Source organism: Monodon monoceros, unplaced genomic scaffold (genome assembly GCF_005190385.1).
Source record: "Monodon monoceros isolate NGI ecotype Baffin Bay Population unplaced genomic scaffold, NGI_Narwhal_1 Super_Scaffold_18, whole genome shotgun sequence".
Taxonomy (NCBI): Eukaryota; Metazoa; Chordata; class Mammalia; order Artiodactyla; family Monodontidae; genus Monodon; species Monodon monoceros.
The window spans coordinates 179,398,841-179,415,727 of NW_021703774.1; positions in this window are offsets into that span (position 1 = coordinate 179,398,841).

Below are 16,887 nucleotides of genomic sequence, written 5' to 3' on the forward strand. Positions count from 1 at the left end.
TCTCTTTGCTAAAGGGGAAGACCAAGCACCAGGCAGAGGTCCAGGTTAGAGGAGCAATGCCCAGGGCTCCGACACAGTAAGCACTCAGAACATAGTTTTGGAGTGCAGACTCCTCCAGGAAGCTCTCAGAGATTTCTCTTCTCTTTACCTCATGAACCCTGACCCTGTCTCACAGGGTAGCTGCTAAGCAGAGCCCTCTAGGCCTATTGGCTCTCTCTCGGGGCACATGTACCCCTGCTCTGGCTTGAGGTCAAGGGCCCTCCTTGCTCTCTGCAGCCCCGGAAGTGCTGTCACAAACAATATCCAGTGGTTGTGGGCTGGGAACCCAATGGCCTGTGAAGACAGGGATCTGAGGTTTCATCGGCGGGGGGCAGCCCTGATTGGAGCCCCGGACATCTCTATTTGGGGCCCGTGGCACAGATGGTCAAGCCCACTGGAGCACTGTCAGAAGTGACCAGGTCACCAAGTCTGAGGCTGGGAGTGAGGCCGGAGGGCAGTGAGGCTACAGGTTTAGCCAAGCCCATGAGGGCAGGGGGCGCCCACTCCAGCCTCCCGGAGAACCCCTCCAGCAGCCCTGCAATCACACCCTGGGCTGGTTTCCAGCTCAGGAGGAGAAACTGGGAGAGAGCGCAGACTAGGGAACCAGGGCTGACTTTTTTCTTGAGGAAGCTGGAGCAGTCTTGGAGAACAAAACGCTAACTTGGTGTTCTGTCGTGTCCGAAATCACCCTCCAGGCAGCTCCTGCCCAACCAGAAAGCTTTCCCAGGGGACCAGCTCCCCTCCAGGTCCCCTCACCTCCCTCCGCAGGTGGCCCTCTCTGCATGTCCTGCCGGCCCTTCTAAACCCACCAGCAACAAGTGAAAAAGTGTCATCATGTAGGGTAGATGCATTGCGTGGGTGTGTGTTATAGACACGTGGTGTAGACCAGTGACATGGACGCGCAGCTTTGTGGGAACCCCTGGGGCTCAGCCTGGGGGGAGTCAATAAAGACTTGGTATTACTGAGATTCTCCCACAAAGGACACCTCTACATGGAAGTGGAATCAGATGCACGCTGGGCTTGATGCTGAGAGAAGACGCACCCCCCAGACTATACAGCCCAGAACCACAACTACCACTGTGGGGGCCTCTAAGATTTGGGGCCCAACGTTCAGAGGAGCACGTGTGCCTAGAGGCTGCTGGGTCGAGGACGGTCCTTAGGGCGCCTGTGTCTTGGGGGTTCCAGCCTGATTACATCACAAAAGCCCTATGCACTCGGCTTCTCAGGCTTTGCTATTTCCCATTGTTGCCAAACACTCCCGGCTGAATCAGGAGGAGTGTGACCTCAAGCTTTTTCAATTTTGGCCCTAAAAGTGGCCCACGTGGGTGGTGATGTAACCATGCTGGGTGCAGAGGTCAAGCGCAGGGGTGGGGCCCTTCGGTGTGTCCTGGGGGCCCAGGGCTGGCTGGGGCACGGAGGTTTGCAGGGGGACAGAGCAGGAGGAAGGACAAACGTTCATGCAAAGCTCGACTGACCAGCTGGGTGGGGGGGTGTTCCGAGGCCTCACCACACCCCGCAGCTGTGACAGCACACAGCACAATGTGTAACAATGTCCCGGGGCAGCCGGCCAGACCTGGTGCAGGTCCCACGGGCACACGCAGCCCCCTCCCCGTTCTCTGCAGGCCCAGCGTGCATGACAGCCAGCAGGGCAAGTCCAGGCCCCTCCACCAGTTGCCAAACCTGTAGCGGGCAGTTCTCTGTCCCCCTGTGACCGCTGCCCATCCCAGACAAGCTCAGACCCTCGAGGACAGAGCTGTGAAAGCTGGGCCATCCATCAGGGCTGAGGCTCCAAGCAAAGCCATCCAAGGAGTTCCAGGACCCCTTTTCCTAAATGTTTTCACTCTCCCTGATGAGCCTGGGAGAAGTGCAGCCCTTCACCCTGGGTCTGGGACCCCAGCCACTCCTGACCACCCACGGCCATTGGGTGCCACGCGCCTGGCAGAGCAGACCCCGGGGAAGCGGTCGCCACTTTTCTCCTCTCTGTGCACTTGGGCGAACCAGTTCTCTGCTGGCCACTGGGCCAGCTCCCCTGCCGCATTCCTGCATCTGCTGTCAGAGCCCCACCTCAGGCTCGGGGAAGGCTTCTGCATACCGGTATAAGTGTCTGAACCGGCTCATAGATTGTCCATCACCTGGAGAGGCAGGAAGGCTCTGAGGACCCCACCCCCAAGAAGTGGGATACTCCCTGGGGGGTGACACCACGTGGGCACTGAGAAAACCAGTGGGTTTATGAGCTACGTGATGCCGTGTTGGTTTCAAGCTCGCCCCGGGACAGAGATTCCACCCCGTGGTGCCCAGGTGCCCGGGAGCCTCTGCTCAGCCTCCTTCCTCTTCCTGTCTGCTGCCCGTCCTTCCAGCCACCTGGGTCAGGACGTCTGGGAGGGGCCGCGTGCATCTCGGTGCAGGTGTCCACGTCGACGGCCACAGCGGTCCTGTGGCGCCTTCAAGGGATGCGATGCTCTGAGCATTCGCTGCAGGGGGTGTGTTTGCTATTAACCCAGGGACGGTTGCCCTCTCCCAGCCCAGTTAGAAGTCTCCCTCCGGGGCCGCCCTGCCCCCACCCCATGCCGGCCATGCCTCGTAAATCGCTTGAACGAGTTTATGGGAGAACTGGCCATAACTCCATCTCCCTCCGCAGGGCAAGGCTCACGCTGTGATTACTCTGCAGGGCACTAGCTTCCGCCCTGTGCAGGAAGGCTCGCTCTGGTTCTGCCCCAGCAGTCACACCCAGCAGCAGCCCCCCAGCTCCCACACGGCCCCCAGGCCCATGCCCTTGATGGGAGGTGGACAGCAACTGGGCAGCCTTGGGCAGCTGCCGGGCATTTAGACTTGGGAGTGGGTAGCCCTGGGTCTGCTGGGCACCCCTGCTTCCCACCGCCCTGGCTACTGAGCCTGGGCCACCCGAGCCCTGGGCCAGGTCTCCCTGTCTGTCCCGTCGTCCCTCAGTCCATCTGTCACCGACGCCCAGAGCCTCGGCCGATTAGTGACCAGCAGACTGGACCTATTAGTACTAGCTGGCATCTGGTGGCCAGATCCTGCTTGCTGAGGGCCTGGGCCCGTGTGAGCCAGCAGCCTGAAGGAACAGGGCGACTCTGCGGTTGGCAAGATGGGCACTGCTCAGGCAAGAGAGAGGACAGTGTATGTGTCAGAGGGAGCTTGTGGGAGCCCAGGGGCCATGGGTGCCTGCAGGTGCCCCTGGGGATGGTTGCTCTTCCACCTCTTTGCCCCAGGCATTCCCAGAGGAGCCCAGAGCCCTGAGCACTCTTCCTGGGAGCCTAGCCCCTTTGAATCTCTGAGATGGAACTTGTATCTCCTACGCACCCATCCATTTTTCCATTCCCCATCCATTCATCCAGCTACTGTTCATCCTTCCATCCATTCACTCATCCACCCACCCACACATCTATCTATCCATCCACCCACCCATCCATCCATCCATCCATCCATCCGTCCATCCATCCTTCCATCTACCCACCCAATCCATCCCTCCATCCATCTAACCTCCTATTTAATTATCTCCCCTCCTCCCATCCCACCCACCCTCCCATCTACCTTTCCTTTCTTAGTAGCTGAACTGAGCATCCGGTCTTGTCTCTGTCCACCTCCTTTCTTGGTAACCTTTGGGCTTCAGCAGAGCCTTTTGGGTCCCCACAGTTGCCAGCACAGCACCCGTGAGTCCTGCCTGCTCTGCTGTCCTCTTCCAGCCAGCTGGGCTGAAATGCCACCAGTAGGCCACTCCTCTCTCAGCCTCCCGTGAGGCTGGCTCACTAAACTGGGTGGGATGGGGCAGGCCTGGCCCACCTCGGCCAGCCTGACACCAGTGAAACTCGGTGTTCCTGGGGCAGAAGGAAGGAGTTGGCAGCCAGCTGACATGCTCTGGGGAGCTTAGTAAGGCGGCCCTTGGTGGGGCCATCCACGGTCCAGCATCGCTTAGTGGACACCCCACTGAGTGGTCGAGTGACACAGACCCATTTGGGCGCGAGGCCGTCTGAAGCCAGACCACCAGTTACCCCCGTCCCAGCTTTTTGCCCCTCACTCTCATGGAACCCTGGTCCTGAGCACTCAGAAAATTTTTTTAAAGTATATTTTTGTTGGAGAAACTTTGGAAAACACAAGAACAGCATTACAAGGCGGATACAAAGTACCCCTGACGCTACCTCGCTAAGCCCTGCTGACATCTCGCTGCGTCCCTTGGGGATGAGCTGCAACCACATGCAGCTTTCCACGGGACTGTCTCATGTCCGTCAACCTTCCTCCCACCCTGCAGGTGCTCCCAGAGTCTTCCCACAGCTGCTTCTCCGGGTCCGTGCTTCCAGGCTGGGGCCCGCAACCCTCCCCACCCCACCCCCGGGCTCCCATCCTTCTCACCCTGCCTGCCTCACTTTCCGCGGTGGCGGCTGCTCAGGCCCACCCAGAGCCCTCCTGCAGAGCCCCGGGGAGACCCCGTGCAGGGCCGGGCCGGCTGGTGGTAGGGTTTGTCTTGCCTTCCAGGAGCTCTTGGTCATGCATTGAATTGGAGTTGCTGGTGGCTCAGGGGCCAAGTGACCCCAGGGCTGTGGGAGAGGATCTGAGGCTGATCACCCCTCACCTGTCATAGTGGGACCCCTGTGGGTGTGTCCACGGCCCGAGGGCAACGGCTTTCCTTGTTCATTGCTCATCTGGGTGGAGGTGGGTTGGGGGTGGGCAGTGATGGTAGGAGAATGTGGAGGGGCCTCAGACTTCACCTGGGGCAGCTCCCCTCCCCTCCTCCTTCTAAGTGGGTCTCACGAGGCGCCCCCCCTACCCCCGGTCAGAGCCAGCAGCAGGCTACCTGAGGGTCAGAGCTGCCCCTGCCCCAGATGCTTCAGCAGATGTCAGCCGGGAGGGCTGCTGCCCTGCAGAGGTGCCCTGTGTGACCACGGCCTCCCGCTGCTGCTCCCAGCCTAGCACCTCCGGCCTTTCCCCAGGGGCCCCCACCTCGCAGACATGCAGGTCCGTGGAGGGGGCGGCGTGGGGCTCCTTCTCTGGCTGCCGGCCTTCAGCTCCCCACTCTGGCCCCAGGGCGTCCCCACCTCCCCACTCACCTGTCTAGTCCTCTCCCTGCGCAACCTCACATACCCCCTCCTAACCGGTGCTGTAACAGGTCCCTGGTTGCTTCGTTCCAAAGTAACAACAGGCTTTTGCGAGCCGGTGGGCGTGAAGGGTGGAGGGCCCTTCCCGGCCCCTCTCTGTGCATACTGTTTACTATCTGGCCGCCTTATTGTAGTGTTTGCTTCTGCGGCTCGTGGGCAGTCATCTGGGGTCAAGGGTGCTGTGACAGGCTGGCCCATCAAGCCTCATAAGCATCTAGGCTGCTGATGCCATGGAGACCGGTCACAGCTTCGGAGGACGCGCGCCTCTGTGGCCGGAGGGAGGGGACCAGCCCCACCCAGCCCCCAACCGGCAGGAGACACAGCAGGCCTCCCTGGACAGGTGATGAGCCCCACCTGGGCACATGCTGGGCAGAAAGGTGGACCCTCCCCTGGGACAGGTGTGACTGCAACCCCAAGACTGAGGTTTTGGGGATCCATGTTCTGGCTCCAACAGGACAGGGGAACCCTGTAACAGCTCCAGGGCTCTGTAAGGGGCCCACGGACCTCGGCAGGCTGGGAAAGGCAGCCCCTCAGGATAGCCTCTCCTGATGGGGCTCTCGGGTGGGTGTCGGACATCAGGAACTCTAACCGCGTGGCCCAAACCCACGCGCCAGGGATGTGGATGCAGGTTTTTGGCCTTCCCAGCACAGCCCACTGTGGTCCAGAGACCCGGGACTGCCACCTGGGGGGCTGCCCTCATAGCTCAGCTGCTATAACTGAATACTCCAGGCTGGGTGGCTCACACAGCAGACATCTACTCCTCACAGCTCTGGAGGCTGGACGTCCGAGATCCGGGTCAGTTCCTGGCGAGGTCCTGCTTCCTGGGCTCCTGCTGTGTCCTCATGGGGCCGAGAGGGCTAACTCTGGTGAATCTTCCTCTTGTTTTAAGGGTGCTAATCCCACCATGGGCCCCATCCTCATGACCTCATCTCACCCTAATCTCCTCCCAAAGACCCCACCTCCAAATACCACTGCACTGGGGGTCAGGGTTTCAACATAGGAATTGGGGGTGGGGGGACACATTAAGCCTATAGCAGGAGCCGTCCTGTCCGTCCCTCCACGGAAGGGAGCAGGAGATTTCCTCTGAGGGCAAGATTGCGGGAGGCCAGGCCATCAGCAGCTCAGCACCCACAGCCCACTGGCCGGTTCTCGGAGCCTTGGCCTCACCTAACTATGCATCCAACCTGGTTGCAGAGATGGGGAGAGCGAGCCCAGACATGCTGAGATGCCAAGCACCTCTGCCCAGGAGGCGGGGGTGGGCAGAGGGGAGGGGGAGGTGGTCCGAGGAGAGGACAGCCAGAGGGCCAGCCAGGGGCCTCACCTGTCTCCAGAGGAACAGGGGACAAACTCATGGGCAGTGCAGTCCTCTCTCCTCCTGGACTTGGAAACATTGGGGCCCTGTCGTGTCCCCTTCTGGGACGATGCATGTGCGTGGTGTGGGCCATATGCACCCTGCCCACCCTGCACCCTGTCAGAGGCAGCGGAGGTGGACAGACTGGAGACAGCCCTGGAGCTGGCCTCTGGTCACTGCTGGGCAAGCCCGAGAGGCTCCATCAGCCAGGGCAGGAGAGCAACGGCCTCGCCATGCATTCCGTCCCTTTTGCTTTCATTCTCCTGACTTTGCTCTAAAGGTAACAGGCTTTTGACTGGAAACATTACGGCAACGGACCCTGTAGAGTGACAGAGGAAGACCCCTCCTCACCACCTCCTCCACCACTGTTTCTCCAAATGTGGCCACAGTCACCACTGGGTCTGAATCTTCCAGATGTTTTCTAGGCACAAGTACCTATGGAAACACCCAGAAACAGGCTTTTGCTGTTAAATGGATGCAGCCACACGTGCTGTTCTGCCCTCTCCCGGGGAGCATCACACCCTTGTCCGTGAGCCCGCAGAGTGTGGCCTTGACCTTCTCGCGGCCGCTCGGTGACCGTCATCCACTTGACCTAATTCGTCTGTACAGTCTCCACTGAGGTTTTTCCATTTAATAATTTTTCAGTTATTGAGGGTTTTCCGATTTTTTTAAACTATCCCAGATGAAGCCATGGTTGATATTCCCCGCGTGCCCCTCTCCACCTGCTTGGTGTGGTCGAGGGCCAGACTCTGACTCAGGACCACGCAGGGAAGTCTGCACACGTTTACAGCGTGGAGGGAGCTACCGGGGTCTGAGGCCCCATTTTTTTTAATTTAATTTTTATTTTATATTGGAGTAGAGTTGATTTACAATGTTGTGTTAGTTGCAGGTGTACAGCAAAGTGACTCAGTTATACGTACACATATATTCATTCTTTTTCAGATTCTTTTCCCATATGGGATATTACAGAGTATTAAGTAGAGTTCCCTGTGCTATACAGTAGGTCCTTGTTTATCTGTTTTATATATAGTAGTGTGTATATGTCAATCCCAATCTCCCAGTTTATCCCTTCCCCCACCTTCCCCCTTTGGTAACCATAAGTTTGCTTTCTATGTCTGTGAGTCTGTTTCTGTTTTGTAGATGAGTTCATTTGTGCCGTATTTTAGATTCCACATGTAAGTGATGTCATATGGTATTTGTCTTTCTCTGTCTGATTTAGTTCAGTTAGTATGATCATCTCTAGGTCCATCCATGTTGCTGCAAATGGCATTATTTCATTCTTTTTTATGGTTGAGCACTAGTCCATTGTGTGTGTGTGTGTGTGTGTGTGTGCGTGTGTGTGTGTGTGTATACACACATACCACATCTTGTTTATGCATTCATCTGTTGATGGGCATTTAGGAAAATGCTCAAACCAATAAAATCAGAAATGAAAAAGGAGAAGTTACAACTGACACTACAGAAATACAAAGGATCATAAGAGACTACTACAAGCAACTCTATGGCAATAAAATGAACAACCTAGAAGAAATGGACAAATTCTGAGGCCCCACTTTTAAGAGATGATGGAGCAAGTCCTAAAGGGTCTCTCTGCTTGCCAGGTGTTAGAAAACATCCATGTGGAATGTCAGAGGGAGGCGTGGTTAGAATGGCAACACCTGCCATATCCCTCTCCTCCGGCTACTGTGACAAAGGACCACAGCCGAGGGCCTTACACAACATACACTTCTTATCTCCCGGCTCCATGGGTCTGGAATCTGGGCGTGGCTCAGCTGGAGCAGTGGCTTGGGCCCCTCGTCAGGTGGCCAGCCAGCTGCCGGCTGGGCTGCGGTGTCATCTGAAGGCTGGGCGGGGAGGTGAGGAGGGCTCTGCTTCCCAGCTCACACACGTGGCTGTCAGCAGGCCTCGGTCCCTTGCCACGGTGCCTTCCCAGGAAGCCTTGCAATGACACGGCAGCTGGCTTCCCTTAGAGCGATCCTGGGTGGGGGAGGGGGGACACCCAGGACAGAAGCACCTTTATAACCTGATCTCGGGAGTGATGTCTCATCACCTCTGCTGTTTCAGAAGCGAGTCAGCCCAGTGCCGACCAGGGGATGGTGTTACTAAAGGCACATGTGCCGGGAGATGGGGCCATCGAGGGCCATCTTGGAGGCTGCCTGCCCGGAGCACTGACCAGAGCACCAGGACCCGGGTGGAGGGTCGCCGGCGGGCAGCTCAGACCCCAGCACAGCTTCTCCAGCCTTGGTTTCCTCAGCTCAGCAGGGATGTCGCCTGATGCCTGGCAGCTCAGGGCACTGATGGAGTTTAAGGGGAAAAGGGTGTGCGGCCATCTGGGGAGAGCAGGGGACACAGATCGACTGGCGGGAGCACCTGGCTAGGAGCCGCCTCCTCTGGGACCCTCCTGGCAGCCTCGCTTACGTAAAACACCGCCGCGGCCACTTCTCATTGCTTCGAAATGCTATGTCCTGACCTAGGACATCCCCAGGGGACCTAGGGCCCCCTCCCGCCCCTGCATCCACCAGCCGCCCAGGCCTCCCTGGCCCCAGAGTCTCGGAGCTGCCCGCCACACCCCCACCCGTGCGGCCCTCAAAAAAGCGGTCTCCCGCCCCCTGCTGGCGCCCCGCTGGAACCGCCTCGAGATCTGGGACGGTGGCGGGGGAGCGGCAGGGGGCGGGGCCGGCGCTCGGGAACAAAGGAGGCTTGTTAGCTTCATGCAGGCAGGACACTGGGGGGAGGAAAAAAAAATCAATGTTTGCTAAATAGGAGAAAAAAATCACCCTGCCTCAGTGGGGAAAAGGTTTATTTTCAAGTGTATTAAAGTGATTACCCAGAGGAAAAGCGGAGCAAATGAACAAGTGTGTAGAGTGGTGAGTCGCCCGTTTTCCCAGGGAGCTCGGAAGAGCAGAGCTTGCTCGCTGCCCGCCCCCCCCCCCCCCCCCCCCACAAGCCGGACACAGCCAAGCTTTCGGTTTTAAATAGTTTATAACATTTCAGAGGCAGCGTCTAAGTGAGGGCCGTCCCTGGAGAGGCCCTGCAGACCTCTGCATTTAGCCAGTGATAAATAACCCGGAGCACGCAGGGCCCGGAAGGATCCCAGATTTAATTCAAATAATTTAAAATCTAATGTTGAAAGAGCTCTTTGCATTCATGGGCCGTGCGCGTTTCCAGCTGGAGAAAGAAAAGGCTTTGTGTTCTGGGTGGGGGCAGGGTGACAGGCTGGAACCCAAGGTTCGGGGACTAACCTTTTCACCATGTGCTGATTCCAGCCAGCTAGCCGACATTTTTCATATTGTAAGTGGCATCGGTTCTGAAAGCCAGACGTGGGGGGAACATGTTTTATCCTCTCCGTGGAGTTTCGACTCCAGGTGAAAGGATTTTTGTCCATGGCGAGGCTGCTTCCTCACAAGCCCATGGCGAGAAGTGGAGGGGCTGCCCCTTCTCCGAGGATGCTCGTCCCTCCCCGACAGCTCGGGTTTCTAGGTGGAGGTGTCTTGATGTGGACACGGTCCCCCGCGGCTGCATACCTTCTGGGGCCCCGTAGAGCAGTCCCCATCATGGTGGGGGCCAGGGGCCCATCCGAGGATGGAGCCCCCCATTGGCCTCGCCCCCTTCCAGCCTGATCCACACATCAGGAAAGTGGCCGGGGCCACCAGGAGATGGGTCCCAAGAGACTGGAATCATGGCTGAGACAGGCTGGAGAATCCACGCTCAGCTTTGAAGGATGTGTGAACCTGTGTGTTGTGTCATTGTCACCCCAAGATTCACGGCCACCAAGAACCTCGGAATATGACCATGTTCGGCAATAGGGTCTTTGCAGATGCAGTCAGATAAGTTAAGATGAGGTCATGTTGGATTAGAATGGGCCCTAGTTCCAATGACTCGTGTCCTTGGAAGAAGCAAAAACAGGCACACAGGGAGATGGCCGCGTGACAGCAGAAGCAGGGGTGATGTGTCTACAAGCCAAGGACAGCTGGCAGCACCAGATGCTGGGGAGAGGCACATAGCAGACAGTCCCTGGAGCCTCCAGAAGGAACCAGCCGTGCCCACACCTGGACTCAGACTTCCGGCCTCCAGACCGCGGGAGAGCACATTTCTGTGCTGTTAAGCCCTCGGCAGTGGTGTTTTGTTACAACAGCCCGGAAGAGTCACAGGACAACGGTCAGGTCTGAGCTGTGTACCTGCAACCAGCATCCATCTGTTGACATTATGTAAACACAGGTGCCGTGATGGGTGACGAAAAGCATCCCCTTTGTGAGCTGCTTCCCTTGCCGGAGCCGCCGTGAGGCAGCGCCGGGTGCCCTGAGCCTGCGGACACACCTCTGCAGCAGCTTTCCCTGCAGCCGCGGAACGTCGGTGGGGATGAAACACACCCAGCAGCTTGCCTTCCTAAAATGACCCATTTCCCCTGTCCTGACTGTTCTTTTTCTTTTTAAGAGGATCTACAGGACCTTCTCTTAAAAGGTACCCAAAAGGCAACCTCTCACGTTCAGCATTTGTTCCCAGCTTGGGTGGCGGACGCCCTGGAGTGTCCTGGAGGAGAGGAGGCTGGAGGAGCTCTTGGCACAGGGAGGCATCCCCCCATCTCAGCCCCAGGCCGCATCTCACTGTCCCCCCTGGCGGCGTCAGACTCTGGGCAACTGGCCACAGATCTGGGATGCCAGGGGCTGGGGACAAGATTTCTGTACAAATAAACACTGCTGGCCTATGAAGAGGGAGACCTTCCAGGGCACTCAGGAGAAGTCTCCCTGGGCAGAGCCAGGATCATGTATCTGAGATCTTGGTGGTGAGTATGGGGGGGGGGGTGGCCCTCCAACCACCAGGGGTTTCCTGACCCAAGGCAGGGAGAACCGGACCCCCGAGCCCCCTCCTCCTGTGCTCTCTCTGCCTGACTCCTTCCCGGCTGACAACCATCTCAGTGCTCAGGGAACGGCAGTCCCGGTTGGTGGGCACAGCAAAGCATCTGGCCAGGCCCGCTGCCGCAGATGGGGAAGGGTGGTGAAAATGTACGGATCAGCTGGTGTCGTTGCCGCTTCTGTCCTTCAAGCTGAACAAAATCCATGGCCAGACCGCGTCCAGAGGCCTGAGGCCAGCTGGCCCTGCCCACGCCCCACCCTCACCGTCCTCTAGATCCTCGGGGTCGGGGGTGCCTCTTCTCCCCAGTCTGGGGACAATTTCCTCCAAATTTTCAGACATCTGCACAAAGGCTTAGGGGAGCTTCATGGACCCCCCTCTCCACCTGTCCTGCCCAACAGGGTAGACGCAGTCTCTTGTGACCGTGTCCATCAACAGGCTCAGTGCCCCAGGCCACCGGGCAGTAGCCACATGTGGCTGGTGGCTGACAGGCTGGACATGCCTGCGCAGGCCTGCCCACCAGGGCATGGAGGTCTGTGGACAGTGATATCTGGGGCCACGCCTTCCAGGATAACCCCTGAGCTCCCCGCCCGGCGTCCCCCGACGTGGCCGGTTAATCAGGGGTGTGCCTGTGTGTGTTTTTGACTTTAGCCTCGGTTGGCAGAGGTGGGGTTACCACCTGCCATAGGACTTGCATGTACTAAGCCTTTCTCCTTGTTTATCTGCAATGCAGATTTAACTGGGTGTCCTGAACTTGTATTTGCAAACCTGGCCACCCCACGTGCGTGAGCCCAGCTCACAGGCCTGGGTCCTACGCTCTCCGGGGTGGGCGTGTTCGTGACTGGCGTTTTCCTCGTAGGAACCTCAAACACGCAGCAGTACTGTGTCAAGAGCTTGCCCCATCCCATCGGAAAGAGGCAGACGAGGGAGGAACGTGAGCCTCGGGGAGCCCGGCGGGGGAGAGCTGTGCCCCCCGGGCATCCGTGCCAAAGACATGCCTGGAGCTTTCCAGAAAGGAATTCAACCTAAAAATGGAAACCGGCGCCCCTCCCCCCCGCCCCCGCCCGTCTGTCCAGACTCCCAAGAGAGGGACCCCTGGAAAACCAGCGGCAGACACTTCAAACAGTCACACCGCACTCGCCATTCTCACAAGGGCCGGGAGGTAACCATTACCTGTGCTCGGCCCTTATCACCATGTTCCCAAGCAGCTCGGTTAGCCTGAAACAGCTACACCCAAGCAGCCGGGAGCTCGGCAGGTGCCAGGAGCCCGGGACAGGGTCCGCCGCCCTGGGGGAGAGCAGCGGTCCCGCCTCCCCTGCCTGTGTCCTTCAGTGGCTGAATCTTCAAGGATGTTGTTTCAAAGATTTAGTGCAGACCAGGCCGGGGTCCCCACCTTGCCCTCCCACTGCACCACGGCATGTACCGAGCCCCTGGCTAAGCGTGCTGGGCCGTTCGGCGGGAGAAGTGGGGTGGGCAGGGGGCAAGGTAACAAATACACGTCCAGGTGGTGTCGGAGCCGGGTACACGACGTGAAGAATATGAAACAGGGTTCGGGACAAATGGGCTGAGGGACAGGTGGTTGCAGTTGTCTCCACTGAGCCGAGGCCCCAAAGACAAGACAGAGGGTGCCGTGGGGGAGCTGGCAGCAGAGCTTTCCAGCGTGGCAAGGGAACAGCATGGGGCGGGCAAAGGCCCTGGGGCAGGAAGGATGTCATCATCCCTAGTCCTCTGCTGACCGTTAAAAGCTGGCTCTCGGATTCGGGGTGTTTCCCCATCAGCCTTGACCTGGTAAGTAAAGAGGTCCACGCCGCAGGAAGCACCACACCCAATGCCAGCACTTCAGCCGTCTCTCTGTTTTGTGCGGCCACAGCCGGGGTCCTCTCCACAGAACGTGGCCGAGTGGCCTGGCCTTCCCAAGAGGGAGGCTCCAGGGAAAGCCGTCACCCCCACTGAGAGGCCTGAGGGGCTCCATCTGTAACGGCCAATGTCTCAGCTTTGTCAAGTGGCCCCAACGCCCTGGCTTGGGCCCCCCCACCTGTGGGCAGGGGGCAGGGCTGGTGGGCCTGCCGGGGCTCCTCTCCCAGCCTGAGCGTCAGGCTGAGCTGGAGGGGAGCTGAGCACCCGATTCACTCTTGCCTCCCAGGAGCCCGTGAGCATCTTCGCAGAATGATGGGCAAAGGTGGGGTTCTCTGTAAGTGGAATTCATTTTGGTTATTCGCTCGGCCTCCTAAGAGTGGATAACTTCCCACGGTGATGGCTCTGAGGCATACACCCTCGGACATACGTCTTTGCACAGGGGTGTCATCTGCTCCTTAACGATCAAATCCTTGAGGTGGGATTTCTGGGTCAGACTCCCCCTTAACCACCTGTCTGAGTCAGTTCAGGCTGCTTTCTTGCTGTGTCCAGACATAGGAGATGGGGCAGAAGGGAGACAGAAAAAGAGAGAGAGTGAGTGCCCTGGTCTCCTCTTCCTCTTATCAGGGCACTAATCTCTTCATGGGGTCCCACCCTCGTGGCCTCATCTAGACCTAGCCACTTCCCAGGGGCTGCGCCCCGACTCCCATCACGTTGGGAGTTCGGGCTTCGACACTTGAATTTGGGGGACACAGTGCAGCTCATAGCACAGCGCCAGCTGCAGAGGGATCGAGGCTGTAGCGCTGCCCCCTGCAGAGGTGACACTGGAGGACATGGTGAGGGGAGGCTTCCTCAGGCAGAGCTTTGGGTAGAGAGAGAAGTGTCCCAGGGGAGGATTTACACGAACTCGTGGGCAGTGGTGAACGCGTCGTGAGCTGCTCGGAGGGCTGGGAGGAGACCGACAGTAAGAGAGGGGATGAGCAGGTCTAGGGAAGAGGCGTTTGGACGGACCTCGAGGAGGGGCCAGAGCCACATGACGATGTCCACCAGGGGCACCGAGCAGCCCCGTGGACAAGATGGCTGGACCAGTCCTCGGGCAGCCTCTGTCCTCGGCCCTCCCTGTTTTGGGCGGAGCATTCACGGATGGAGTAGGCATAGCAATAGAGCTTGAAGCTACTGCCTGGACTTCTTCTCACTGCGGCTGATGTAATTCTACTCTTGCTGTATGTCCAGCTCTCAGTATCAGGGACTGACCCTAAAGCTCCCTATCACGACACCACAACATCCCCCGAAGATACCAACCAGCCACTCGGTGGCCAGTTGGTTATGTGGAAACATTTCCATGCTGGAAAGTCCAGGGGCTCATCCTGATGGATTGTGTTCTAGGTATGGGTTTGCTTTTCCTGCACGTGGAATGATAACCAAGAACTCAGAGTGTCCGATTCAGTAACAGAGGGTCTTGAACCATGTTGCCTCTGACCATGGACCTACTGGTCCTACCATGTGCCACACTATCCAGAACTGGCCAGCCTGGCAGAGGGATGGATGGGCCCCTGTGGTGCAGCTCAGAATGATGACATCCTGGAATGTGGAGTGCTATTCCTTCATTTAGGGGGTGCTCCTTAAGCCGGGAACAATTGTATGGTGCTGTAAGCACACCTGGTTGAACACATGGACTTCAGAACCAAGTAGACAACAGGTGGTCCCTCTCACCATCACCCCAAGTGACTCACTTTGGGAATGGGAGCTTCCCATCCCCACACTTTTGGCTCTGTGGTTCCCAGAAGAACACATTCCACCAGGGATTACAGTCGTAAGAGTCCCACCGAGTTTAGGACAGTTCCCTCTAGTTATTCGTGCCTCATTGTACCAGGAAAGCAGCAGACACAAGAGAGCCATTGCCCTGGAAGGAATAATTGATCCTGACCGTTGGGTGGCCAGAAGGGGGACTGCTATATAGTGGGATACGGAGGAACATGCCTGGCATTCATAGGATCCACTGAGATCATTCATACGAGCTTTGGGACTCCAGTGCCCAGTTTTAACTGTAAATGGGCAAGTACAATAATTATGGCCTTAAAGGGCAGAGGAACTAGGACTTCTAGTGGGTCCCCTCTGTAGTCAAGTCAGCTAGACCTGGAGGAGAACTAATTCGGGGGAGGACGGCTAGAATAAGGAGATGACGAGCGTCAGTTGTAGTCTTGAGACCCACTGTAGCTGTGGGGCTGCTGTTTATCGCAGTGACTGTCTTATAACCTTTCCCAGGAATTAAGACCAGCCTCATGGAGAACCTGTGGCTGGCTGAGGTGAACTTACTGTGGGAAGGAGGTGACTCTGAGGCTGCGAGGGCGAAATGTAGTAGACCCTATTGGGGCCCCTCTCAGATCCTCGATCAATGGCGCCGTCTCCCCATTGCCTGAGTGCTGGGTGCTAATGGCTTATGTTGCCTCCTTTTGAGAATTGCTTTCAGGTGCCCTAGAAGTTATGTAACCCCCAGGGGAGAGTCCTGGCCAATGACAGTAGAGTATAAAAGGAGAGACCTTGGTCTCTGCAGCACACTCTATGTTCTGGAGCCCAAGCCCTTATGTTGCAGAAACTCTGCTGAGACCCCAAGGGACCAGCTCTTTCCCTGCCCTGCTTCTGCCCCTCCCTTGCAGGCTTTTGCTGGTTAACATGTCCCTGATACACACAACTACACCCGGGGTCAGGGGAAGTGGACTCAAGGAAGACACTTGAGCCGACCCTTGCTGCTGGCTGGGCGACTAGAATTTTCCCTATGAAAAATGTGTCAGGAAAAACCATGGTAATTCCACTATGCACTCCAGAGTGAGAAAAATCCTGTGTTCAAATCCCAGATCTGCAACTTCGCAGCTCTGCGGCCATGAGCAGCTCCCTCCCTTACCCTCTTTAACTTTCCTTCTTTGTAAAGTGTGGAGAATAATGGAAACCCCGGGAAACTGAAAGGTTCAGATGACACGGTGCCCATGAGACACTTAGTAGAGCGCCTGCACATGGGTCAGCGCTCAGGGCACAGTGGTCACTGATGACACGCGATGATAACGATGATGGAGACGTTTGGTTCTACCACATCAGACTCCACCCTCTCCCTGGTCTCTCTAACAATTGGATTTGAGTAAAAACAGGGCCCCAGTCATCTAAATGCCTGGAGCTTAATCCCAGCCACTCTGTGGCTTTCTAAATTTAGAGCTTATAAAATTACTACGTGGTTAGAAAGCAGGGCAAAAGGAAAAAAGTGGAATTGTGTGAAATTCCACAATGCTGGGGTTGAGGGAGATATGATATTTACGTCCTGATGACTGGGATATTCCCAAATATTTTTCCTAAGGAAACATCAACCCTCTGAACAGTTCCACCACCTATTCAGTCCTTAGTCTACACATCTCTCCCTGCTGGATTTTGAACCCCATTAAGATAGATGCATTCTTTTCACCAAGGGAGAGTCCTTGGTAATCTAGTAATCACCCTCATTCCCAGCCCATAAAGTTCCCTTATAGAAATAGATCAGCTTCCAGGAGTACCAAATTCATCCTGACCTCTCCCAGGGCATCCCCTCTGTCTTAGTCAGTGTTAACTGCTTAGCAGACGACCACAGGCTGGGGGACTTATAAAGAACAGACATTTATTTCTCACAGTCTGGAGGCTGGAAGTCCAAGGTCAAAG